Source organism: Hylobates moloch, unplaced genomic scaffold (genome assembly GCF_009828535.3).
Source record: "Hylobates moloch isolate HMO894 unplaced genomic scaffold, HMol_V3 SCAFFOLD_5, whole genome shotgun sequence".
Taxonomy (NCBI): domain Eukaryota; kingdom Metazoa; phylum Chordata; class Mammalia; order Primates; family Hylobatidae; genus Hylobates; species Hylobates moloch.
In genome coordinates this window covers 127,721,459-127,748,295 of record NW_026652280.1, presented here as the reverse complement: position 1 = coordinate 127,748,295, position 26,837 = coordinate 127,721,459, and positions in this window count along the sequence as shown.

Sequence of the window (26,837 nt, the reverse complement as noted above, 5' to 3'; positions counted from 1 at the left end):
GTTACATACAAAATCTTTATATTGAATAATGATTTTCTTCAAGTAATTTGAAGCACAGAAAAATAAACTATTAACAATGAACTTTCATTTGTTTTTATTTTTAAAAATAGGAAAATGGAGTTATAAAAGGAGTAAGATAATTCAACAATTTCCCCTGAATCAATGAGTCAGTCTCAATTGAAAATGAGTTCCTTAAAATTCATAAAAAGACTGAAATCCATAAAATAATGAATAAACAGTCACAGAGGGGTGCTGGTTACTTTCAGGACGTGATAATAAGAGCTATAACTTATCATATGTCTCTTACATGGGAGGTACTGTACTAATCAACCTATTTTTTGTACTATTATTAGGAAACATTTCAAACATTTAGAAAAATACAGAAATAATGTTTTAAAAGAAGCCCAGTGACATCCCATAACTAAGTGATGTTAGTTCGGATGTTTATCCCTTCCAAATCTCATATTGCAATGTGACTGCCGATATTGGAGGTAGGACCTTGTGGGAGGAGATTGGATCATGGGGGCAGCTCCTTCATTAATGGTTTAGCACCATCCCCTTGGTGATAAGTGAGTTCTCCTTCAGTTAATTAATGGAAGATCTGATTGTTTAAAAGAGTCTAGGACCTCCCTCCGTCATGTTCTTGCTCCTTCTTTGCCACATGATATGCTGATGCCCCTTTGCCTTCCATCATAATAGTAAGCTTCCTAAGCCTCTCACCAGAAGCAGATGTTGACACCATGCTTCCTGTATAGCCTGTAGAACTGTGAGCCAAAATAAGCCTTTTTTCCTTATACATTACCCCCGCTCAGGTATTTCTTTATAGCAACTCAGAAATAGACTGATATGGTATTTTTAACAACTCTGCTTAAAAAATCACGGAAAATTTCAAAAATGTATATAATTAGAGAATAGTATAATAAGCTCTCCTGTTCTTATTGCCCACCTTTGATATTCATGTTATAATCAATCTTGCTTTAACTTTACTCTCACTCTCCGTTTCCCCCAGATTATTTGGAAGCAAATCCCCAACCTGTCATTTCATCCACAAATAGTTTAGTATATATTAATTAATCCACAAATAATTCAGTATATATGCAAGGTAAGTATATATGTATACATATGCTTTTTAAAAATAAAAATAAAATAATGGTTGTTAACTATTAAATATTCAATATCCAGTCAGTATTCACATTTCCACATTGTCTCCTTTCTTAATACGTTCTTCAAATAAAGAACCAAATAAGGTTGAGATTTTGCAATTTCTATATTAATTTATAGGTTCCTTTTCCATATGTTTTTCCCTTGCCATTTATTTTAAACATTAATCATTTAAACCATAGAGTTGCCTGTAATCTCAGCACTTTGCGGGGCCAAGGCAGGTGGATGACCTGAGCCCAGGGGCTTTAAGACCAGCCGGGGCAACATGGTGAAACCCCATCGCTACAAAAAAAAAAAAAAAAAAAAATTGGCCAGGTGTGGTGGCATATGCCTGTAGTCCCAGCTACTTGGGAGGTTGAGGTGGGAGGATTGATTGAGTCTGGGAGGTTAAGGCTGCAGTGAGCTGTGATCATGCCATTTACATTCCAGCCTAGGCAACAGAGAAAGATCCTGTCACAGAAAGAAATAAAAATTTAAAAAAATTCAAAATAAGCCATAGAGTCCCCATAGGCTAGATTTTGATAATTGCAACCTAATAGGGTTGATTGACATATTCCTTGGTCCCCTGCATTTCTGTGTATTAGAAGATTAATCTAGTGTTTTGTATTTTTTTTTTTGCAAAAATACCTCATAGGCATTGGTATGCACTTTCATTAGGAAATAAATAACATGGGTTTTTTTTTTGTTTTTCTCTATTACTAATATTATCCATCATCGATGATTATCTCCTAGATCTGTTTTTTCTTTTAGGGGTTGAAAAATGTTGAATTTTTATTTTTATCATTCATTCCTCATTTATTAACTATAGTACCTATATAAGGAGAAACTTCACCTAATCAACTATTTAGTTAGTCAGTAATACAGCTTATGTAGAAAAACAGGATAAATTCTTCTTTAGCCCCCTTTTAGTATAAAAAGTGAGTTGGTTCCCTAGCATCCTGCAAAGGTGAATAATCTGGATATTAATATATTTTATATAATATTTGTATATAAATTTCATGATATGTAAATTTTAATATATTGCATATGTTATATATAATATTAATTAATAATACAATTATGATTATATTATTAGTATTTAATATATTTTACATTACTTATATATCAATTATATAATTAATTATATATTATTAATACATAATATATTTTATAGTTATAAATCTATGAACTTAGAGGCATTTGATACATTTCAATTAATTATGCTGTTATTCTTGATATTCCAATTATTCACTTTTTGGCCACTAGAAGCCTCTTCAATTGGTTTCCTATATCCTTTTCACAGAGCTGTAATTACAGTATCATCATTAGCTTCCTTCTGGTATAAGATGTAGCAGTTGTCTTATATATGTTTTGTCTCAGAACTAGAACTAGCTATTTTTCCAAGGTGCTTTGGTTCCTTTTAGGGGGAAATGGTATTTATTTAGAGGCCGAAATCTGGTCAATAGAGTTGCCAGTTGCTACCTATTGGCTGGCCATTGTTTCCAGTTCTTTTCAGTGGAAAGAACTAGATTATTTTTCTTTCAGAGAAAATATGCCATGAGTTTATACTGACATTCCAATTCACAGTCAAGAATACAAGATTTGTGCTTAACCTCTTTAATCTTACATCTGTACTTTATCATGCTGAAAATCCTGCTTCACAAGGATATCAACATAATTATGCATCTGTTTATCACACATCACACAAATAACAGACCAACATCAACATTACCACAAATAATGTAATCATTGAAAAGAGTTAAATGTTTTTGTTGTGCTTTTTCACACAATAGTGGGGCAGTATTGTCTGCTTGGTTAGTTTTAAGCTATTTGCCACTAGAAATACAGAGACAAATAAATCCCTGTGTTTTAAAGTTATTTTAAATAGTTCCTCCCTATGCAGTTAAGCCACAAACTTGATAAATAGTAAAGTTCATTTGTTTCATTTTGCTTTTAAGTTTTAGGGATTATATTTTTTCTTCAAAATATGTTATAGCTACAGAAAATATTCACAATATAATTTGGAAGCAAATTCTTCTTTGGTCCGACCTCGAGATGAGAGCAGCCCTAGCTGACATTTTGGTGGTAGCCTTGCGAGAGACTGTGAGCCACAGCTAAGCTGTGCCTGAATCAGTGACCTATGGAAACTGTGAAATAATAAATATTTATTGTTTTTAGCTGCCAAATTTGGGGATACTTTGCTACTGGACAATAAGTTACTAATATACTGCATTTCTTTTCTTGCTCATATGTTTAGCCCAGTTTTTTATAAAGTTGCTGGTACTTTTCTATTTTTCAAGGCTCTTTATATGTTAGGGCTATTATGTTACTACATGTAATATAAGTATATTCCCAGGTTGAAATTATTTCATTTTTATGTACTCACATTTTTAAATCTTTTCTCCATTTTTCTCAATTTTGAAAACAATAAAGTTTTCCCAGTACTAATGTATCCATTCTAGTTTTTGTATGTCTTCATTTATTACATTCTGGCCTTTCACCCATTTGGAATTTATCCACAAGTTGCAACAGCATAAGACACTAAAGCATTATATAGCTTAGGCAGCCTGGTACAGTGGAATCATAATGGAAATTAAACAGATCTGGGTTTGATTCCCAGCTCTACTTTTGTAAGCCCTGTAACCCTGGACAAGTTATTTACTTCTGTGAGCTTCAGTTTCCACATCTCAAAAATGAAGTAAAATAAATTCACAGGGTGGAGCATAGTGTTCGACCCCTAATAGATATTCATTCTATTTTAGCTGGTGCTAAAATTATTGCTCTCATTCTATTTCAGTTGCTGATAATATTGTTCTTATTACTAATATACATTTTGTGACTCGCCTATGTTTGCATTAAACCTATGGGTAAAACTAAACTGCAGTTTGCTGACCACGAACCAAGCCCCAGCTTTCATAAAGTTTGTATGCTTCTGGGAACTTCATGTAAGCTTATGAGAATGCCATCATTTAAAATGAAGATTATAATAGGTATTTTGTACTCAAATGCAAGCTCCCTGAGGGCAGTGTGTGTGTGTGTGTGTGTGTGTGTGTGTGTGTGTGTGTGAAAGAGAGAGAGAGAGAATGAGAGAGCTGTCTTCAATTCCCTGGCTGTATTCAAAATAGTTCTAATGAAGTTTTCAAGTGTTCTCCTAGCTGTCTTCTTAATTCATTTATTCCTTTAATATCTGGGTTTTTTTCTTTTTTTTTTTAAGCAGCACTTTTTGAGAAGAGTGGATTATATCTACCAAATTGAATTCCTCGTATCTGGTTCTCATTTTAGTTCACGGTAATATGGCTTCTGATCTCACTGCTCCATTGAAACTTATCTTTGTAAATTCACCTAAATGCCTAATTTTTAAAACACATTATTGTCTTTATGGTACTTGACCTCTATGAGTTAGAAGTTTCACATTATGAATTACTCCTTCCTTCTCAAGATTCTTCACTTCCTTGACTTCCATGAGGCTGCCCTGTCCTGGATTTTCTTCCATTTCTCAGATTTCTTCATGGATTTCCCTTCCTCCATTAATCCCTTAAATGTTGGTATTTCCTTACATCAGAAATTATATATTATCTCTCATTTTCACGTGGGACTCCAGCATCTTATGTTCATGATTCTGAAATCCATCTTCCTTAGCTTCCTTTGTTTCTCTCCCTAGTGCTTGCCACCATCTGGCATTTTTGCGCTCTTCGACTAGGAAGTAAATTCTATGACGGCAGATAAGTGATCTGTTTCGTTATTTCCCAGAATCTAGAACAATGCTTGGAACAATATTCAAGAAATAATTACTGAATCAATGAATGCGCAGATTTTCCCATTCATTTGTTTATTTACAAGTGTTTATTGCATGCCTACTTTGTGCCCAGCACTCATCTAGACACTGCGGACAGAGCAGCAAGCAAAGCAGACAAAATCTTTATGCCTCAGGGAGCTTGCATTTGAGCACAAAAACAAGACATGTAAGTACAATGTAGTGTATGTTAAATAGGGATAAATACAAAGGAGAGAAAAATAAAGCTGAGAATAAAGAGATGAAATGCCAAATGAGAGTTGAAATTTTAGATACAATCACACAATTTTAGGTACAATGGTCCCAGTGAGAAAGAAGATGGCTTTTGAGTAAAGATCTATGGGAAGTGAAAGAACCCACCACAGGTTTACCTGTAAGGAAGAATGTTCCAGGAAGAAGGAGCGTCAAGTGTAGCAGTAGGAACTTGCCTTGCTTCAAAAATAACAAAGAACTTGCCGGGCTGAAGTAGGAGCTTGCCTGGCTTGAAAAAGAACAAAGGCACCTGTGTGGCTAGAGTGGAGTACGTGAGAGGGAAAGTACTAAGAGATAAGATCAGAAATGGCCAGAAAGCAGCAGATTATATCTGGCCTTGTAGGTCATAGTCAAGACTTGGCTTTTCACTTTGAATGAGATGGGAAGCTATTGTTAGGAAATAGGGAGAGGACAAAATCTAACTTACTGTGTAGGGGGAACAGGTTGCAGAGGGATGTGAGGAGCAGAGACAGAAATCATTTAGGAGGCAATTATAATGATTCCCTGCCCTCTGGGTCCATACATCTGCCTGCCTAATAGATGCCTCCACTTTCATAACTTACAGTACCTCAACCTTAACATCTTCAGAGTTAAATCCATAGTTGCCTCCCACCTTCTCCACACCTGGTTTTTCTTCTTGTTCCCTATTGCAGTAAGTAGCATCACTGTGTATCTAGAAATCATGCTGGAATCTTGGACATTATTTCATTGTTTTCCCTCTTTTTTATGCTAACATTAAATCAGTCCCAAATGCAATAATTATAACTTCTTTCTCTTTGAAATCTTCTCCCTCCTTTTCATTCCCTCTGCCACCATCTTAACTCAAGCCTCATCATTTCTTGCCTATTTCAGGCAATAGCCTCTGATAAATGCCCTATCTCCTGATTTGTATCCCTCTAATCTCCTCTCCGTATTGCTTTCAGAGTGAACTTCCCAACATATGAACAGATTATGTCATTTCCTTGCTTAAATAAGAATTGTTAATATGATCTTCTCTTTGTATAATTTCCATTCCTCTATTGTCTTTAAGATTTCAAACTCTTATACGGTATAAAGTCTCTTCCTGATCCCTCCCTTCATCTGTCTCTGTCCATGGCACACGCTTTCACATATGCATGATAAATCATAACCTTTTGAAAACCTTTCCTGATAATTCCCATTAGGATTAGGACTCTTTTTTGGGTGTTCACATAGTTTTCTATGTTTGCCTCTTATTCTAATCATTTTACTTTGTTGTTGCGTTTATAGACTTATTTCCCCATAAGCGATGCACCCTCTTAGAGCAGAGCCTATATAGTTAAGAAGCAATCTTTATACTCTGGTTTCTCCTCAGATTGTATAAATCTTTTGCCTTTTACTATATAGCTAAGAAGCAAACTTTGATATTAAATATACTTAGGTTTACATTCTGGTGTTGTCTATTCCTAGCTGTGCAACTTGGGACAACTTAAGCTCTTTGAACCTCGGTTTTCTCATCTGTGAAATGGTCAATTTACCATATAGGACTGTTGTAAGAATTAAATAAGGCAATGCCTATAGATTGTTAGTATTTGGTATAAGTCATAAGAACTTTCCATAAATGTGAGCTCTTACTACTATCATTTATGCAATAGAGAATTAGTGAAGGTAAAATGAGGACAAGGTCAGCCTCCAAGGGAGGCAGTCATGTCACTAGAGAGGCAGGTACTAAAACAAGAAAAGCAGAACTGGGGCCCTACTGGGGACAGAGGCTGTAGGTCAGCCAGTGGCTCCCCTAATTAGACCAGGAGTGACAGCTAAACCAGACCCAAGAGGCAACTCTCAATTGAGGCTGTCAGGAGCTGGCTGAGAAGAAAAGTAGGACACACAAGGGACAGTTCTTAGAAAAGTGCTTTTCACATAGCTTTTTTGGGTTGGGTGATTTGAAGTTACATGGCTCCCCTAAGCAGCAGTACTTTTAGTAGATGTTTGGTGTTACAGGTTGAATTGTGTCCTCCCAAATATATATATAGAAATCCTAACTCCTGGTACCTCTAAATGTGACCTTAATTTGGAAATGGGATCTTTAAAGAAATAATCAGTTTAAGTGCTTTTCACATTGCTTTTTTGGGGTGGGTGATTTGAAGTTACATGGCTCTTCTGAGCAGCAGTATTAAAAGTAAATGCTTGGTGTTGCAGGTTGAATTGTGTCTTTCCAAATATATATATTGAAATCCTAACTCCGGTTACCTCTGAATGTGACCTTATTTGGAAATAGGGTCTTTAAAGAGGTAACCAGTTTAAGATGACATCGAATAGGCTCTAATTCATATGACTAGTGTCATTATAAAAAAAGGAAATTTGTATACAGAAACAGACCTGGATGGAAGGAAGGTGATGTGAAGATGAACAGGGAGAAGATAGACATGGAAAGCCAAGGTTACTATCAAACACTAGAAGCTAGATAAGGCAAAGAAGCATTCTCCCCCCTAGAACTGTCCGAGAGAGCATGGCTTTGCCAATCCCTTTATTTCAGACTTGTAACTCCCAGAACTGTGAGACAATAGACTTCTATTGTTTTAACCCATCCATTGTTTGGTGCTTTGCTGTGGCAGCCCTGAGAAACTAACAAACCTGATGCTATAAAATAACAGCCAGTTCTTTAAGACTAATATACATTAGGCAATGTGCTAAGCACGTTTTTTAATTTTAATTTTTTAACTGACAAGTAAAAATGTTATGACCATCCTGGATAACACGGTGAAACCCCATCTCTACTAAAAATACAAAAATTAGCTGGGCATGGTGGTGGGTGCCTGTAGTCACAGCTACTTGGGAGGCTGAGACAGGAGAATGGCATGAACCCAGAAAGTGGAGGTTGCAGTGAGCCGAGATCGCACCACCACACTCCAGCCTGGGCAACAGAGTGAGACTCTGTCTATAAAATAAAGTAAAATAAAATAAAATAAAATAAGTTATATATTCATGTCATACAACATGAGGTTTTGATATATGTGTACATTGTGTAATCACTAAATCAAGCCAATTAACATATCCATTATTTCACTTTCTTATTTTGTGGTGAAGACATGTAAAGTCTCTCTTAGCAATTTTTATATATATAATGTATTGTTATTAAATATAACTTCTGAATTTATTTCTCCCTTCCAACAAAAATTTTGTATCTTTTGACCAATATTTCCCAAATCCCCAGTTGGTATGGTTTGGATTTGTGTCCCCTGCTCAAGTATCATGTTGAATTGTAATCTCCAGCATTGGAGGAGGGGCCTGGTGGGAGGTGATTGGATCATGGGGGTGGATTTCCCCCTTGTTGTTCTTGTGATGGTTTGTGAGTCCTCACAAGATCTGGTTGTTTAAAAGTGTGTGGAACCTTCATCCTGCTCTCTCTTACACCTCCTCTGGTCATGTGAGATGTGCCTGCTTCCCCTTCACCTTCTGCCATGATTGTAAGTTTCCTGAGGCCTCCCCAGACATGCTTCCTGTTCAGCCTGCAGAATGTTGGTCAATTAAACCTCTTTTCTTTATAAATTACCCAGTCTCAGGTAGTTCTTTATAGCAATGTGAGAATGGACTAATACGCTACCCCATACCCTAGCCCCGGTAATCACCATTCTACTTTCTGGCTAAGCGCTTTTCATGGATTTTAATATTCGGTCCTCATAGTTTTATGGGTTGTGTGCTATTATGTCCATTTTATAAATGATAAAACCAAGGTTTAGTGAAATTAAAGCAACTTGCCTGGGACCACATAGCTAGTAAAGGGGAGAGCCTAAATTTGAACCCAGTCTACCTGACTGAGAGTTCATGCTTTTAATCACTACCTACTGTTTTCCTGGTGCATACAATAGGACATTGGAGCTTTAGAGTAAATGTGGAGCAAAACCCCAGTTCAAGAATGTTGTTATCTTGAAAGTGATGCCAGCAAGATGGGTCTGACAACCTCTGTCATGGCTGTGAACCCTGAAGCTGCCCTCTTACTCAGCTCCGGCCTCACCCTACCATGGTCTGGAGGCAGCCTTTCTCACCCAGGGATCTGGTGAGAGCCATGTCCATCAATAACCTCCCTAACAGGCCTGCCGACCTTGGACCTGGCTGTAGACCCTTAGCAGCCCTATGATTTTGTTGTAATCCTGCTCTGCTGCAGTCTGTGGGGCAGTTCTGCCCACCCAGGGACTTGTAGGCAGCCATACTCATTAGCACCCACAGTAGCAGGCCCATTCACCTCAGACCTGACTGTGTACCATGAAGCAGTCCTGTGACCAAGCTCCAGCGTCCCTCTACTTTATCCCCCAAGGACCTAGATGGAGTCACACTCATCTATACCACTGGAATAAAGGCATCCCATATTTTGACCTGGATCCAGCCCTGCATGACTATGCTCTCAGAGGCAGTCCCATCAGCCTATCGTCTCACAGGAGAAGGTACTTACCTACCAAAATGAGCCTGTAAAGACTGAAAGAGCTGTTTGCTCCTTCAAATACACAGACACCAAGGCAAGGCTGCATAGATTATGAAGAATTAGGAAAATATGACACTACCAAAGAAAATTAAGCACCAGTAACCAATCCTAAAAGTGGAGTTATATGCACAGCTTGACAAAGAACTCAATCATCTTAAAGAATATCAATGAACTACAATTTAATAGACAATCAAATGAAATTAGGTAAACAAATGTGAACAAAATGAGAAATTTTATTTGAAAAATAGAAACCATTAAAAAGAACCAAAAAGAAATCCTGTGGTGAAGAATAGAGTGACTGAATAGCAAAATTCAATAGAGAGCTTCACCAGCAGACTCAATTATGCAAAAGAAAGAATCAATAAACCTGAAGACAGATCATTTGAATTTAGCCAGTTAGTGGAACATAAACAAAAAAGAATGAAGAAGATTGAAGAAAGCATACAATATGGTACACTGTCAAATTAAGCAACATATGTATTGTGGGAATACTGGAAGGAGAAGAGAGCAAACTGAATTCAAAAGCATATTAAAAGGATCATACATCATGACCAAGTGGAATTTATCTCTTATGTCAGAATGATTCCACATATGCAAATCAATCAATATGATACACCACATTAACAGAATGAAAATGTATACTACATGATCATTTTAATAGGTGTAGAAAAAGCATTTGACAACATTTAACATCCATTCTTAATAACAACTCTCAACAAACAAGGCATCAAAGGAAATTAACACAATAGAGACCACATATAAAAAGCACACAACTAACATCATAATCGATGGAGGAAAACTCAGATCTTTTCCTCTAAGATCCAGTAAAAGTCACGGATGCTCACTGTCACCACTTCTATTCAACACAGTACTGGAAGTCCTAGCCAGAGCAATTAGACAAGAAAAATAAATAAAACATAACCAAATTGAAAAGGAAGAAGTAAAATTATCTTTTTTTTTTTGCAGATGACACAATCATATATGTAGAAAATTCTGAAGATTTAACCAAAACACTGTTATAGTAAAAAGTTCAGTAAAGTTTCATGATACAAATCAACATACAAAAACTGGTTGCATTTCTACATACATACAATGAGCTATCTGAAAAGAATTTCATTTACCAAGCTGGAAGCAGCACACTTCCTGGTTTCAAAATGTATTTCAAAGGTACATGATCAAAATTGTATGGCACTGGCATAGAAATAGACATATAGGCCAACAAAGCAAAAGAGAGATCCCAGAAATAAAATCCAAGCATTACAGTCCATTGGCCTACAGCAAAGTTTCCAGGAACACACAATGGGGAAAGGATGGTCTCCTCAATAAATAGTGTTGGAGCAACCATATATCCACATGCAGAAAAACGAAACTAGAACTTTGTCTCACACCATATATAAAAATAAACTCAAAATCAATTAAACATATAAATGCAAGACCTAAAATGTAAATCCTATAGAAGAAAACATAGACGTTGGTCTGGGCATTAATTTTGTGGATATGACCCCAAAAGGACAGGCAATGAAAGCAAAATTAGACAAGTGAGATTGTAGCAAAGTAAAAACACCTGTACAGCAAAGGAAACAATCATCTGAGTGAAAAGGCAATCTACAGAATGGGATAAAATATTTACAAACCACATATATGATAAGTGGCTAGTATCCAAAATATATAAGGAACTCAACTCAATAGCAAGAAAACAAATAACCTGATTTTAAATGGGCTAAGAACCTGAATAGATATTTCTAAAGAAAAGACACAGAAATAGCCAACGGGTCCATGAAAAGTGCTCAACACCACTAATTGTCAGGGAAATGAAAATCAAAACCCCAAGGATATATCACATCACACTTGTTGGAATGTCTGTTATCAAAACGACAAAAAAGAACAAATGCTGGTAAGGATGGGGAGAGAAGAGAACCCTTGTACACTGTTAGTGGAAGTATCAAAGCCATCATGGAAGCAGTATGGAGATTCCTCCAAACATTAAAAATAAATCTACCATATGATTCAGCAAATCTTAATTCTGATTAAATATTCAAAGGAAATTAAATTATTATCTTGAAGAGATATCTGCACTCTCATGTTCATTGCAATAATATTTGTGATTGCTAAAATGTGGTTATAATCCAAACGTTTGTGGACAGGGAATGGATAAAGAAAATTAGGTATATATTTATGCAATAGAATATTATTCAGCCTTTAAAAATAATAAAATCCTACCATTTCCAACAGCATAGATGAACCTAGAAGATATTATGCTAACTGAATTGAGCCAGACACAGAAAGACAAATACTGCCTTATTTTATTAATATTTGGGATCTAAAATAGTTAAACTTATAGAAACACAGAGAGAATGATGGTTGCCAGGAGCCTGGGGGGTGCAGGAAATGAGAATATGATCAAAGATAAAGTGATTCAGTTATGGAGGATGAATAAGTCCTGGAGAGCTAATGTACAGCATGGTAACTATAGTTAATAATGCTGAATTTTAAACTTGAAATTTTCTAAGAGGGTTGTATTAGTCTTTTTTCATGCAGATGATAAAGACATAACCAAGACTAGGAAGAAAAATAGGTTTAATGGACTTACAGTTCTGCATGGCTGGAGAAGCCTCACAAACATGGTGAAAGATGAGGAGCAAATCACATCTTACGTGGATGGCAGGAGGCAAAGAGAGAGAGCTCGAATGCAGAAACTCCTGTTTTCAAAACCATCAGATCTCATGAGATTTATTCACTATTACAAGAAAAAGCACAGGAAAGACCCATCCACATGATTTAATTACCTCCCACCAGGTTCCTACCATGACATGTGGGAATTGTGGGAGTTAAAATTCATGATGAGATTTAGGTGGAGACAGAGCCAAACCATATCGTTCTGCCTTTGGCCCCTCCCAAATGTCATGCCCTCACATTTCAAAACCAATCATGTCTTCCCAACAGTCCCCCGAAGTCTTAGCTCATTTCAGCATTAACTCAAAAGTCCACAATCCAAAGTCTCATCCAAGACAAGGCAAGTCCCTTCCACCTATGAGCCTGTAAAATCAAAAGCAAGTTAGTTACTTCCTAGATACAAGTATTGGGCAAATACAGCCATTCGAAATGGGATAAATTGGCCAAAATGAAGGGACTACAGGCCCATGCATGTCCAAAATCCAGTGGGGCAGTCACATCTTAAAGCTCCAAAATGATCTCCTTTGATTCCGTGTCTCACATCCAGGTCACTATGATGCAAGAGATGGGTTCCCATGGTCTTGGGAAGCTCTGCCCCTGTGGCTTTGCAGGGTACAGCCTCCCTACTGGCTGCTTTCACAGGCTGGCATTGAGTGTCTGTGGCTTTTCCAGGTGCATGGTGAAAACTGTCAGTGGATCTACCATTCTGAGGTCTCGAGGATGGTGGCTATCTTCTCACAGCTCCACCAGGTGGTGCCCCAATGGGAACACTGTGTGAGGGCTCCAACCTCACATTTTCCTTCTTCACTGCCCTAGCAGAGGTTCTCCATGAAATCCCTGCTCCTGCAGCAAACTTCTGCCTGGGCATCCAGGCATTTCCATACATCTTCTGAAATCTAGGTGGAGGTTTCCAAACCCCAATTCTAAACTTCTGTGCACTTGTGGGCTCAACAACACATGGAAGCTGCCAAGACTTGGAGCATTCACCCTCTGAAGCCATGGCCTGAGCTCTACATTGGCCCCTTTCAGCCATGGCTGGAGCAGAGCAGCTGGGATGCAGGGCACCAAGTCCCTAAGCTGCACACTGCACAGGGGCCCTGGACCCAGCTCACAAAGCCATTTTTTCCTCCTAGGCCTCCAGGTTTGTGATGGGAGAGGGTGCTATGAAGACCTCTAACATGCCCTGGAGACATTTTCCCCATTGTCTTGGGGATTAATATTTGGCTCCTCCTTATGCAAACTTCTGCAGCCAGATTGAATTTCTCCACAGAAAATGGGATTTTCTTTGCTATTGCATAGACAGGCTGCAATTTTCCAAACTTTTATGCTGTTTTCCTTTTAAAACTGAATCCTTTTGACAGTATCCAAGCCACCTTTTGAATGCTTTGCTGCTTAGAAATGTCTTCTGCCAGATACCCTAAATCACCTCTCTCAAGTTCAAAGTTCCACAAATCTCTAGAGCAGGGACAAATGCCGCCAGTCTCTTAGCTAAAACATAACAAGCATCACCTTTGCTCCAGTTCCCAACGAGTTTCCCATCTCCATCTGAGACCACCTCAGCCTGAATTTCATTGTCCATATCATTATCAGCATTTTTGTCAAAGCCATTGAACAAGCCTCTAGGAAGTTCCAAACCTTCCCACATTTTTGTGTCTTCTTCTGAGCCCTCCAAACTTTTCCAACCTCTGCAGTTACTCAGTTCCAAAGTTGCTGCCATGCTTTCAAGTATCTTTTCAGCAGCACCCCATTCTTAATACCAGTTAAGTGTATTAGTCCATTTACATGCTGCTGATAAGGACATACCTGAGACTGAGAAGAAAAATAGCTTTAATGGACTTACAGTTCCACATGGCTGGGGAAGCCTCACAATCATGGTGGAAGGCAAGGAGGAGGAAGTCACATCTTACATGGATGGCAACAGACAAAGAGAGAGAGCTTGAGCAGGGAAACTCCTGTTTTGAAAACTATCAGATCTCGTAAGACCTATTCACTATCATGAGAACAGCATAGTAATGGCCCACCCCCATGATTCAATTATCTCCCACCAGCTTCCTCCCACAATGTGAGGGGACTGTGGGAGTTACAATTCAAGGTGAGATTTGGGCGGGGACACAGCCAAACCATATCAAAGGTAGATCTTAAGTGTTCTCACCACACACATACACAGAGATGCACAAATGTTAACTATGTAAAATGATGGCTATGTTAACTACTTTGACAAGTTGTACACCTTAAACTATACAATTTTTGTCAATTATATGCCAATAAAGCTGAAACAATTTAGAAAGCCAAAAACAAAAATGCGATATTGTCATCTTAGTAAATGACATGCACCATCTCTGTTACGTGCCATATTCCTGGATAATGCAAAAGGTAGGCTTCTGTAGTAACCTTGAAAAAGAATAGAATTAGATGATCTGGGTTCAAGCCTCTACATTTTGATTAGTAAATATATGGCATTGGGGGAGACATTTAACTTTTTTATTTATTCTTCTGCAAAAGTAACTCCTGATGCTCCAATCCATCTTTGTATTTCTTTGTATTCATTCATTCATTTATTCATTCAACAAATGCATCTTAAGCGATTACTACACACCAAAGAACAAGGCATGGCATTGGTATTTCAAAAGGGAAAAGATAGCACCTTCTCAGAACTTTCAGTCCCAATTTTTCACTTGTATTACATCAGTGTAGTTGATTATCCTTGGTCAACATTAGGGATGAGTCAGATTTTTTACTATGTCTTTATTAGTATATACAGCAATTAAGAGCACCAATTTTGGAAAAGACAGATCTGGGTTTGAATCTTGGGTCATCATATACTGTTTATGTGACATTGGACAGGTTATCTAAGCTCTGTACACTTAAGCTTTCTCATTTGTAAAATAGGAATGTTAATGCTTACTGCATATTGTCATTTTGAGGATTAAATGAGGTAAGATATACAAAACAAACAGTACAGTTACTGTCAAATGGAAAGTCTTAATGAATCTGACATGATTATTAATCATTTGGTACATTTTCAACAACATAATTACTCAAATTGTTAATAAATTATTGAAATAAGATAATATAAATGAAGGGATTATATAAACTATTGGGTTATAAAAGGTAACATATTGTCTGCAATATCTGCATATCCACTAAATCATTCTCTGTTACTACTTGTTTTCTAAAGGATAACATTTGTTAACTATTTAGAATGCTGCTAAATTTTAATTTTTTTAATATTGATGATAAAAGAGATTGTTAATATTTGTTCCACAAGTTAGAAAAGATAACTCAGTGTGAATAGCTGGTGCTTTGAGAGCTCATTTATATGCAAACCTTTGACTGGCTATTTTACTTGAATTAGTTACTTAGTTAAAAAGTAGTCTGTATTTAGCTGGCAATATGGCAGAATAGGAAGAGCTCCAGTCTGCAGCTCCCAGCGAGACCAATGCAGAAGGCAGGTGATTTCTGCATTTCCAACTGAGGTACCCTATTCATCTCACTGGGACTGGTTAGACAGTGGGTGCTGCCCATGGAGGGTGAGCAGAAGCAGGATGAGGCATCGCCCCACCCAGGAAGTGCAAGGAGCATGGGAGCCTCCCTTTCCCAGCCAAGAGAAGCTGTGAGGGACTGTGCTAACCAGCACAGATACTACACTTTTCCCATGGTTTTTGCAATCTGCAGACCAGGAGACTCCCTCGTGTGCCTACACCACCAGGGCCCTGGGTTTCAAGCACAAAACTGGGCAGCTGTTCAGGCAGACACTGAGCTAGCTGCAGGAGTTTATTTTTTTTCATACCCCAGTGGCACCTGGACCTCCAGGGAGACAGAACAATTCACTCACCTGGAAAGCAGGCAGAAGCCAGAGAACCAAGTTGTCTTGCTCAGTAGGTCCCACCCCCATGGAGCCCAGCAAGCTGAGAACCACTGGCTTGAAATTCGCGCGAGCAGTATGAAGTCAACCTGGGATGATCAAGCTTGATGGGGAGAGAGACGTCTGCCATTACTGAGGCTTGAGTAGGTGGTTCTCCCATGACTGCACTAAAAAGGCCTGGAAGTTTGGACTGGGCAGAACTAAACACAGTGTGGCAAAGTGGCTGTGGCCAGACTGCCTCTCTAGATTCCTCTTTATTGGGCAGGGAATCTCTGAAAGAAAGTCAACAGCCCCAGTCTGGATTATAGATAAAATTATAGATAAAACTCCCATCTCACTGGGACAGGGCACCTGAGGGAAGGGGTGGATGTGGGCATAGCTTCAGTGGACTTAAATGTTTCTGCCTGCCAGCTCTGAAGAGAGCAGTGGACCCTGACAAGGAGGATTCTACTGGCACAGTGCTCAAGCTCTGCTAAAGGACAGACTGCCTCCTCAAGTGGGTCCCTGAACCCTGTGCCTCCTGACTGGGAGACACCTCTCAACAGGGGTTGACAGACACCTCATATAGGAGAGCTCTGGCTGGCATAAAGCTGGTGCCCCTCTGGGATGAAGCTTCCAGAGGAAGGAGCAGGCAGCAATCTTTGCTGTTCTGCAGCCTCCCCTGGTGATACTCAGGCAAATAGGGTCTGGAGTGGACCTCCAGCAAACTGCAGCAGATCTGCAGAAGAGATGCCTGATTGTTAGAAGAAAAACTAACAGAAAGCAATAACATCAACATCAACAAAAAGAACCCCCACACAGAAACCCCATCAAAAGGTCATCAACCTCAAAGATCAAAGGTAAATAAATCCACGAAGATGAGGAAAAACCAGTGCAAAAAGGCTGAAAATTCCAAAAATCAGAATGCCGCTTCTCCTTCAAATGGTTGCAACTCCTCTCCAGAAGGGTACAAGACTGAACAGAGAATGAGTTTGATGAATTGACAGAAGTAGGCTTCAAAAGGTGGGTAATAACAAACTCCTCTGAGCTAAGGGAGCATGTTCTAACCCAATGCAATGAAGCTAAGAACCTTGACAAAAGGTTATAGGAACTGCTAACTACAATAACCAGTTTAGAGAAGAACATAAATGACCCGATGGAGCTGAAAAACGCAGCATGAGAACTTTGTGAAGCATACACAAGTATCAACAGCTGAATCAATCAACCCAAAGAAAGGATATCAGAGATTGAAGATCAACTAACTGAAATGAGGCATGAGACAAGATTAGAGAAAAAAGATAGAAAAGGAATAAACAAAGCCTCAAGAAATATGAGACTATGTTAAACTCCAAACCTATGATTGACTGAGGTCCCTGAAAGTGACAGGGAGAATGAAATGAAGTTGGAAAACACATTTCAGGATATTAACCAAGAGAACTTCCCCAACCTAGCAAGACAGGCCAACATTCAAATTCAGGAAATACAAAGAATACCACTAAGATACTCCTCAAGAAGAGCAACCCCAAGACACATAATCATCTGATTCTCTAAGGTTGAAATGAAGGAAAAAATGTTGAGGGCAGCCAGAGAGAAAGTTGAGGGTACCTACAAAGGGAAGACCATCAGACTAACAGCAAATCTCTCTGCAGAAACCCTACAAGCCAGAACAGAGTAGGGGCCAATATTCAACATTCTTAAAGGAAAGAATTTTCAAACCAGAATTTCATATCCAGCTAAACTAAGTTTCATAAGTGAAGGAGAAATAAAATCCTTTATGTACAAGCAAATGCTGAGGGGTTTTCTCACCACCATGCCTGCCTTACAAGAACTCCTGAAGGAAGCACTAAATATGGAAAGGAAAATCTGGAACCAGCCACTGCAAAACACACCAAAATATAAAACCAATGACACTATGAAGAGCGTGCATCAACTAATGTGCAAAATAACCAGCTAGCATCATGATGACAGGATCAAATTCATACATAACAATATTAACCTTAAGTGTAAATGGGCTAAATGTCCCAATTAAAAGACACAGACTGGCAAATTGGATACAGACTCAAGACCCATCAGTGTGCTGTATTCAGGAGACCCATCTCATGTGCAAAGACACACATAGGCTCAAAATAAAGGGATGGAGGACTATTTACAAATAAGCACATGGAAAGCAAAAAAAAAAAAAAAAAGAAAGAAAGAAAAAAAAAGCAGGGGTTACAATCCTAGTCTCTGACAAAACAGACTTTAAACCAACAAAGATCAAAAACAAAGAAGGACATTATATAATGGTAAAGGGATCAAAGCAACAAGAAGAGCTAACTAACCTAAATATATATGCACCCAATACAGGAACACCCAGATTCATAAAGCAAGTTCTTAGAGACCTACAAAGAGACTTAGACTTCCACACAATATTAATGGGGGACTTTAACACTCCACTGTCAATATTAGACAGATCAATGAGACAGAAAATTAACAAGGATATTCAGGACTTGAATTCAGCTATGGGCCAGGTGGACCTAACAGATACTTAGAGGACTCTCCACCCCAAATCAACAGAATATATATTCTCCTCAGCACCACATAGCACTTATTCAAAAATCGACCACATAATTGGAAGTAAAACTCCTCAGCAAATGCAAAAGAATGGAAGTCATAATAGTCTCTCAGACCACAGTGCAATCAAATGAGAACTCGGGATTAAGAAACTCACTCAAAACCATACAACTACATGGAAACTGAGCAACCTGCTCCTGGATGCTTTATTTATAAATTTATGACACCAAAAGTCTTCTGAGATTTAATGATACATGATCCTTGCTCTTTAGAAAACTAAATATATATAAATATGATTTTCTGATATAACTGAAGCATTCATTACAGACAGCCTTTAAATAGGAAGCTCTTGATGAATTTAAATGCTGGCAGTTCATCAACTAATTGACAGAATATCCTGAAGGGCAGAGAAATGGCAAAGGTGTTATGAAGGATGGTCAATTGCAAATCAATTAGAAATGCAGATAAAATAAACTGTTCTAATGTAAGTCAATGTAAGTAGATTTGCCCTTATTTAACTTGCATATAGCTTTTTAGAAATTTACCAAATGAATAAAAGACACATTTTCATAATATTAATTCAAAGCTTTAACATTTCTATGCTCTTGCCTCCAGGTTGCAAATTTCTCAAATTAATCTCTAAATTTTTTAAAACATGATTTTGGCCCAATGAGACTAGCCTTTCTTACACAAAATTAATTACATGAATATAGTAAACCCTTTATACATTTCCAAGCTCTAAAAACTCCTCTGCCACACCAGATTGTCCAGCTTTTATGCAAAGTTCAAATCTACTTTTTTTTGTCAGGATTTTTTTCCTGCCCTTCAGTCCTACTTTTCAAACTCCAAACAAAAAACATGTTTACTAAATCCTCAAACCCGTAGAACATGTATTCTTTAAAAACCTCTTTATGGAACAGCGGCCTTGTGCTAGGTACCACGCTAAGTGCTGGTAATGCAGTGCTAACCAAATAATACTTTCAATATTATTTAGGCTCCAGTCTAAAACCATCTCCAAACTCCCTCCGTCACATAAAAGCTTCCAATTCTTCTTCCCATTTAAAATTACACTTTAGGCTGTATTCTCTGAAATCGTTATTTTAGTTTTTCTTTCTTTCTCCTCATTCTTTATATTCGGTTTGCTAAATAGTACTACCCTCTGCAAAATGTTGGTGATATTTGTTTATTAATTTATAAAAAATTCATTGAACAACTACCATATCAGTCACTATTCTAGATTGTGGAAATATAACAATGAAAAACAGACAAAACATGTTACATATTACAGGGGAGATACAAGTAATAAATAAAAATAAAGTGGTAAGGAAAGCTATGAAAAAGCAGTTCCTAGAAAGGATTAGAAAGTGTCATTGTGAGCAGATTAATTTTAGTGGTCAAAGAAGACCATTTTTTGCTCTGTATATGACATAGAGTATCCCTGGCCTCTTATCATCTCTTACTTGCAATCTCCAGTCTCCCTGGTTCCACATCTCACCCTCCCATTCATCTTTTTTTCAGTCATTCCAGACTACTCTTCAGAGGAGACGAAGTTGATCACATCACACATTTTATAATAACTTCCAATGGAGTTTATGTTAAACATTGACTCTATTCTAATTAACTCTGATCTAAACATAGATTCAATTCTAAAATCATTTGTTTGCTCTGAACCTCCTGACATCACCTTAAAATGATTTCCCACTCCTCCCTGATGCTGACTCCCAAGCTTCATCATCTTCCTTCCATATCTCTGTTCATGCCATCCCCCTGTCTTGGAATTCTCTAACTCCTTCTTTTCAGTATTCTTTCTACCCTTCACTTAAGCTTCACCTCAAGCCTCACTTTTCTTTTGAAATTAATCTGTCTAATCTAGTATTTATACACAGTCTCTTTCCCCAAACTTCCATGTGAAGATTGAAAACCAACAACTTAGTTCTTCATTCTGTCCCAACTTACATCACTCTAATTACTATGTGTTAGGCTCCATCCTCCTTCAGCCCTCAGTACTGACATCAGCACTACTCATCACGTGGTATCTTTGTCTTCCGGGAGCAGGCACAAAGTTCTTGAATGTTCCTTTAAATAGCCCCCATCTTCTATAGCAAGGGCTCCATGTGTGCTTTATGTCCACGTGTACTCAATGTTTAGCTCCAATTTATAAGTAAGAACATGTGGTATTTGGTTTTCTGTTTCTGTGTTAATCCAGTTAGGATAATGGTCTCCAGCTGCATCCATGTTGCTGCAAAGGACATAATTCTGTTCTTCTTCAATAACAAGTTTATTTATTGTGAATATTTTTGTTTGTTTGTTTTTGTTTCTTAAGACAGACAACCTGGAAACACTCTCTTTGTTAAGTTTTAGGTGGCTAATCTCCCTGTTCTAAAAAAACCTTGAAGCCCTACTTGAAATATTCAATCTCTTGTAGATTCATTTTGTCACCACCTATCTCCAGTAAATAATTTGGTTTCCTACATCAAAAATTTTCACTAAATAATAAAGTTCCAAAACTAACTCCAGAGAACATTATTTAGATTACTTCTTCTAGAGAAAAATATTTTTAAAAAATAATTTCAACTTTTATAATAGATTCAGAGGGTGCATGTGCAGGTTCGTTACATGGGTATGTTGCATGATGCTGAGGTTTAGGGTAGTATGATCTATCATCCAGGTAGTGAGCATAGTACCTCATAGGTAGTTGCTCTGACCACACCCCATCTTCCTCCTCCCTCTAGTAGAGGCCAGCATCTATTGTTCCCATCTTTATGTCCATGTGTATTCACTCAATGTTTGACTTCCACTTATAAGTGAGAACATGTGGTATTTAGTTGTCTGTTTCTGTGTTAATTCACTTAGAATAATGGCCTCCTGCTGCATCCATGTCGCAGCAAAACATAAAAAGAACATAATTTTGTTTGTTTTTATGGCTGCATAGTATTCCATAGTATATGCATACCACACTTTCTCTATCTACTCCACCATTAATGGGTAACTAGGTTGATTCCATGTCTTGGCTCTTATGATTAGCACTGTAGTGAACATATGAGAGCATGTGTCTTTTTGTAGAATGACCTATTTTCCTTTGGGTATTCATATGGTTTGCATCTCTGTCCCCATCCAAATCTCATGTTGAAGTGTAATTCCTAACGTTGGAAGTGGAACCTTTATTTATTGATGGATTTTTGCCCTGGGTTTCACAGGCCATGTTTATTGAATATTGATATTGTAATTTGTCAAGTGAACCAGTAGATGATGGTTAAGAGTAATGACTAGCAGATAGGTTCTTACTCAACCATGCATCTCCTTTGTATTTCAGCACATTTGCAGCAGTTCTTTGCGGTATGGGAGGGAGAGAAAGATGATCCCCTCACTATGTCTTCTTCTGGGCCTTGGAGGAGCTCCCTCCAATCAATGGCATAAGGCCCGCATTTCCTTTGCTAGGTATTCTGAGCTATGGGCTCCATCAGGCAGAGGCCATAGCTGGCAGACAGGCCACAACCTTCTAGGACCAGCTCTGTAAAGGAAGGCACATCCTGCTCTGGCGCTGGCCCACTAGCCCACGCAGCTCACCTCTCTCAGTGTTCTCAGAGTGGGGGATCCTCCCCAATATGAGCACCAGCTGTGAATCTTGGTTGAGCACTCCTGAGCAGCACTACAGCCTTATGGCATTGAGACCAGCCCGTGGCTCCATCTCCAGTCCCTTGAGGTCGGGCACCAGTGGCACTGGAGGATCCAAAGTACACCCAAGCTTCCAAGAAAGTACTCAGATGGGGCTCCTGCAAAACACCCAGGTTGGGTAGCAGAGGCTGCACTGTGTACACAATCCTGCAGGAGCAGCCAGGTATGGGCTTTGGGAGGGGCTGGCAGGCAGGTAGGCCTGCAGAACAGATGTGCTCCAGTCCCAGTGGAAAGTCTGCTGTGCTCTCTCTTGGCCCTATGGTCACCTTGGGCTAGAGCTATTCAGAGGGAGATGGGAAGCCTTGGGAGTTGAGCACCTATTAATACGTCCACATTCCACTGCAGCTGCCCTGTGCGCATAAACTCCCTGGGCTCTGTGCAGGCTGGGGCTCTGTCTCTGCCTACTTTTAGTGCAGATCCCCCTGCCAGTTCAAATGTCTATGGAGGTTGTGGGCTCTCTTGTAGTTAGGATCCCAGGGGTGTGCAGCAAGGGTTGGCTGTCCCTCTGTCCCTTCATTCACCCCTTACTTAGTAGCTACTGAGGGGCGGGCACTAGCCCTGGCATTCAGCAACCCCACACAGGACTCATAGCTTTCCCCCTCTTCAGCCTTGGTGTCTGAGCCATGGCTCTATTGACTCAGTGTTTTCTCTGTAAAGATCTTTTCAAAGTTTGTTGGTTTACTTGAGAATTTGGTCTCCCTCCATGGGAGCAGCACTTCTGGATGCATTGAATGGCCCATGTTGTCTCTCCTCAATTATTTATTTTTATTCATTGTCAAAACTTCCTTTAATCCTAGACTGCATTCTAGAATATATAGTTGGTTTTAAATTATAACACTTTGTAATTCATACCAAAATTCATCATTTTAGTATATCAAAAATCCAAAAATAAATTTGTCTTTTCAACTTCGTATGAAAAATTGTGATGATATTTTGTCATCCCTTGATAGTCTACCTGTTTCTGACACCTCTGGGCATGGTAAAATTGTGACCCAAAATTTTCTTATCACTCTTCAATTTACAAGACAGATGAAGGCAAGGCAATCTTAGTCTCGTCCAGTTTTCTGTAACCCAGAGACCAAAGAATGTACACATGAAACGGCCCGCTAACAGAGTGCACATGTCATGTTTTATGTAGCTAGTCTGTCCTTGGGTGCATCCTCTTTGCCTAATTTGTAAGACGTACACAGATAGAAATCTGGATTATTTATATTGTTTTCTGTGCTCTTGGCTGCTTCATCCCAATAATATCACATATAGCATGCCTTATAGAAACAAAAAGTTTAAATCTTGTTGGAACTTTGCCTAGGGAGATTTTGCTTCTTTTTTCAACTCCATTGCCATAACCTCAGAGTCTCCCTAGGATAATATACACACAAAGAGAGAAAAAGCTGATTCTCTGCTTTACTTAAATGTTTCTGGGTATGATAAAATAACATTCTGTTCCTTTGTATATCAGTATAATTTCACCCAACTTTGCTTTCTATTGCTAGTTTAAAATTTCAGTTATTTTAAAAGGGAAAAAATACAAGTACATATAATGCACATTTTTATTATTGCAAACTGTTCATTCTAGCTCTGTGCTGAAGGCATTAGCCTATGCTTGTAAGAATAATGAGAGCGATCCATCCCAATCATGTCTAATCTGCATCTAGCACCTTAACTGGAACATTACAAATCCTTGAAAGGGAAAAGTCAGATGTATAAATAAATAAATGCAAGTTCATTTTTTTTTCAATTTAATATTTTTATAATGAGGGCTCTTCTGATAATTTTTAAGTACATATCAATATTTAATCATTAATGATCATATTGGGAATTGGAAGAATATTTTGAAATATTTCAGCCACAGCAAACTTTAAATAAATCATGTGAGCTTTCAGGCATCATTCAGAACCCAAGGCTATGACTAGTATAAAAATGAAAGAAAACAAATTGATCAAATTATGAAAAAATAAGTTGTCTTAATGTCCACATCAATTTAGCGATTCAATTTTTATATCCATCAAATCGAGGTGAATTCTTTTAGTCAGGCAGGATAATCTTCCTGATTTGGTCAGACTGAGCTATTTCCTAGTTCCTGTATATACTCTCTCACTTTGCCTCGGTTTCCCTTCTCCCACTTCTCCATACACAAATTCCATCTATCCTTCAATAACAATTTAAATGGCACCTCTTCCATAAGTACTTCTCATAATTTCAAACTGAAAATACTATTTTCTTTATAAAATTGTACCTTTTTGGTTATGAAACTTGCCATAATGACCATTAATTAATTTCAAATACAGAAAGCCTGTTTAAAGTTCCAGCTCTGCATTTACTAAATGAATGGTCAAGAGCCTATCAACCTCTACATATCTCATTACACTAACCTGACAAAGAGGAATACTAGTTCTTGTGGCAGAGACAATGCTTTTTCTTTGTTATATGATTTCTTTTTTATAGGCCCATTGGAAAACAGGATTTTCTAACTTCTTTTGGATTTACCTTCAGATCATTTGACTGAGTCTGATCAAGAAAATGAGAGCAGAAATGACTAGACTGAGGGAGTTATCATGTGGTCTGCTTCTTTCACTGCACCCTGTCCCTTATCCAGTAACCTGTGTTGAGATGGATGGGCTAGCACTAAGACTTGTAAATGGTAACCATTGTCAAGGATTTTAGTCTCTCTGATCTATGCCTGAAGGTGGATGCATTCTGACCCACATGGCACTTTACTTGAGTGAGAAATAAACTTGTGTTGAATTATGTCAGGTTAATTTATTATCACAGACAGCTTCTCTTACCTGACACCTATACTCTCCTATTTCATAGAGTCAAAGTGAGAATCTAGTGAAGAGTACCACTTTTGGAGCATGTAGTATATACCAAATATATATACCAAATATGTATATATATAAAATGTTAAATATTTGCATGTATAAACTAATGTAATAGTATAGTGAAAGTATTTTGGAAACTATAACTATTAATTATATAAAAAGATTAATACCTTGCGCTTGTACATATTTTCACATTTTCCTGATCTATAGGTTCTTTATAAATAGATTGAAATACAATTTATATATTGAGGGCAGTATAGCATGATGTTTAAAGATGTGGGCTTTAAATCTGAATCTCATCCTTGCCATATACTAGCTCTATGACTTTGTAAAAGTTGCTTAATATCTCTATATCATAGTTACTCATCTGTAAAACAGGGTGGATAAATGCACCTACCTAATAGAAATTTTGTGGAGCATAAATTATTTAATGCACGTGAAGTGCTTAGAAAAATACCTCTCATAAACCAATGGTGCAAAAGAGTTTAACTGTTCTTATTTTTTACAAATTCTTCCCAAAATTTAGTAGTCTTTTAGAAAATGAATAGATGGTAAAGCTAAATGTTTTCTCGTCTCTGTAGTAAATAATTTTCCTAGATTATAATGTGACTACTTATTATGTCTATAGTCAAATGTCCTATAATTTATTTTCCACATTTATTTTGTCCCTTTCCTTTTAGCTTAACTTTTTAAATTGAGAATTTTCCTTGAAAAATAAAGAAGCAACTTTTATTTTTGTGTCATGTAGTTGTGTAGATGACGTGAGACCTAGTTGACCCCAAATAAAGATACACATACATCTGCTGAGTCTGCAGAGGCGGTCTCTCTCAGACATCTATTTGCACAAGTTTCTTTGAATATGGCAGAGTATGAAGGCGGTAAAGGCGGACAATGTGACTTCCTTTCCCAGACCAATACTTTAACCTAAGTAAATCTCAGCTTTGTAGAGAAAAGGACAAGAGGCATAAACTGAAGGAGATGCTTTTATGAGGGACATTGTAAGAAGAGGAGTATCCATAGTGCTGAGTCAGATGTGCCTTCACTTTTAATTAGAGAACCTCAACATATATGGTCTAATAATTAATGCTTTGTTGATAAAGTTGATGATCCAGAATGAAAAATTTGCTCATTTAATATAAAAAAGTAAAACCCCACCATAAAATATGACTATACATATTTTTGTTTTGTCAATAATTTTAAGCTTATTTAAGCTTAAATTTGCTTAAATATCTTGTAAAATGATCTAAACCAAAGAATTTTGAAAATGAAAGTACAATATTTCAACAAAACGGAATAGTCAATCTTTACCAAATTCATCAAGCAGTTCATTCAGTTGTTTGTTCATTCATGCATTCGACAATTATTTATTGAGAAACTACCATATGCCAGGCATTGCGCTAGACCCTGGGCATCCACTGGAGAGCAACATAGACATCGTCTCTGTCCCATGAAGCTTAGTCTAATGAAAGACACATAGAATAAGCAAGTAAATATGTAATTATAAGACAAAAGGTATTAAGAAGAAAATTCAAAAATATTATGAATAAAACCCTGACAAAGAATACAGTGAGAACAATTACTTCAGGTGGTCAGAGGGAGCATCTCTAAGGAAAAGTCATTTAAACTGAGACTTGAAAGCGAAAAGAA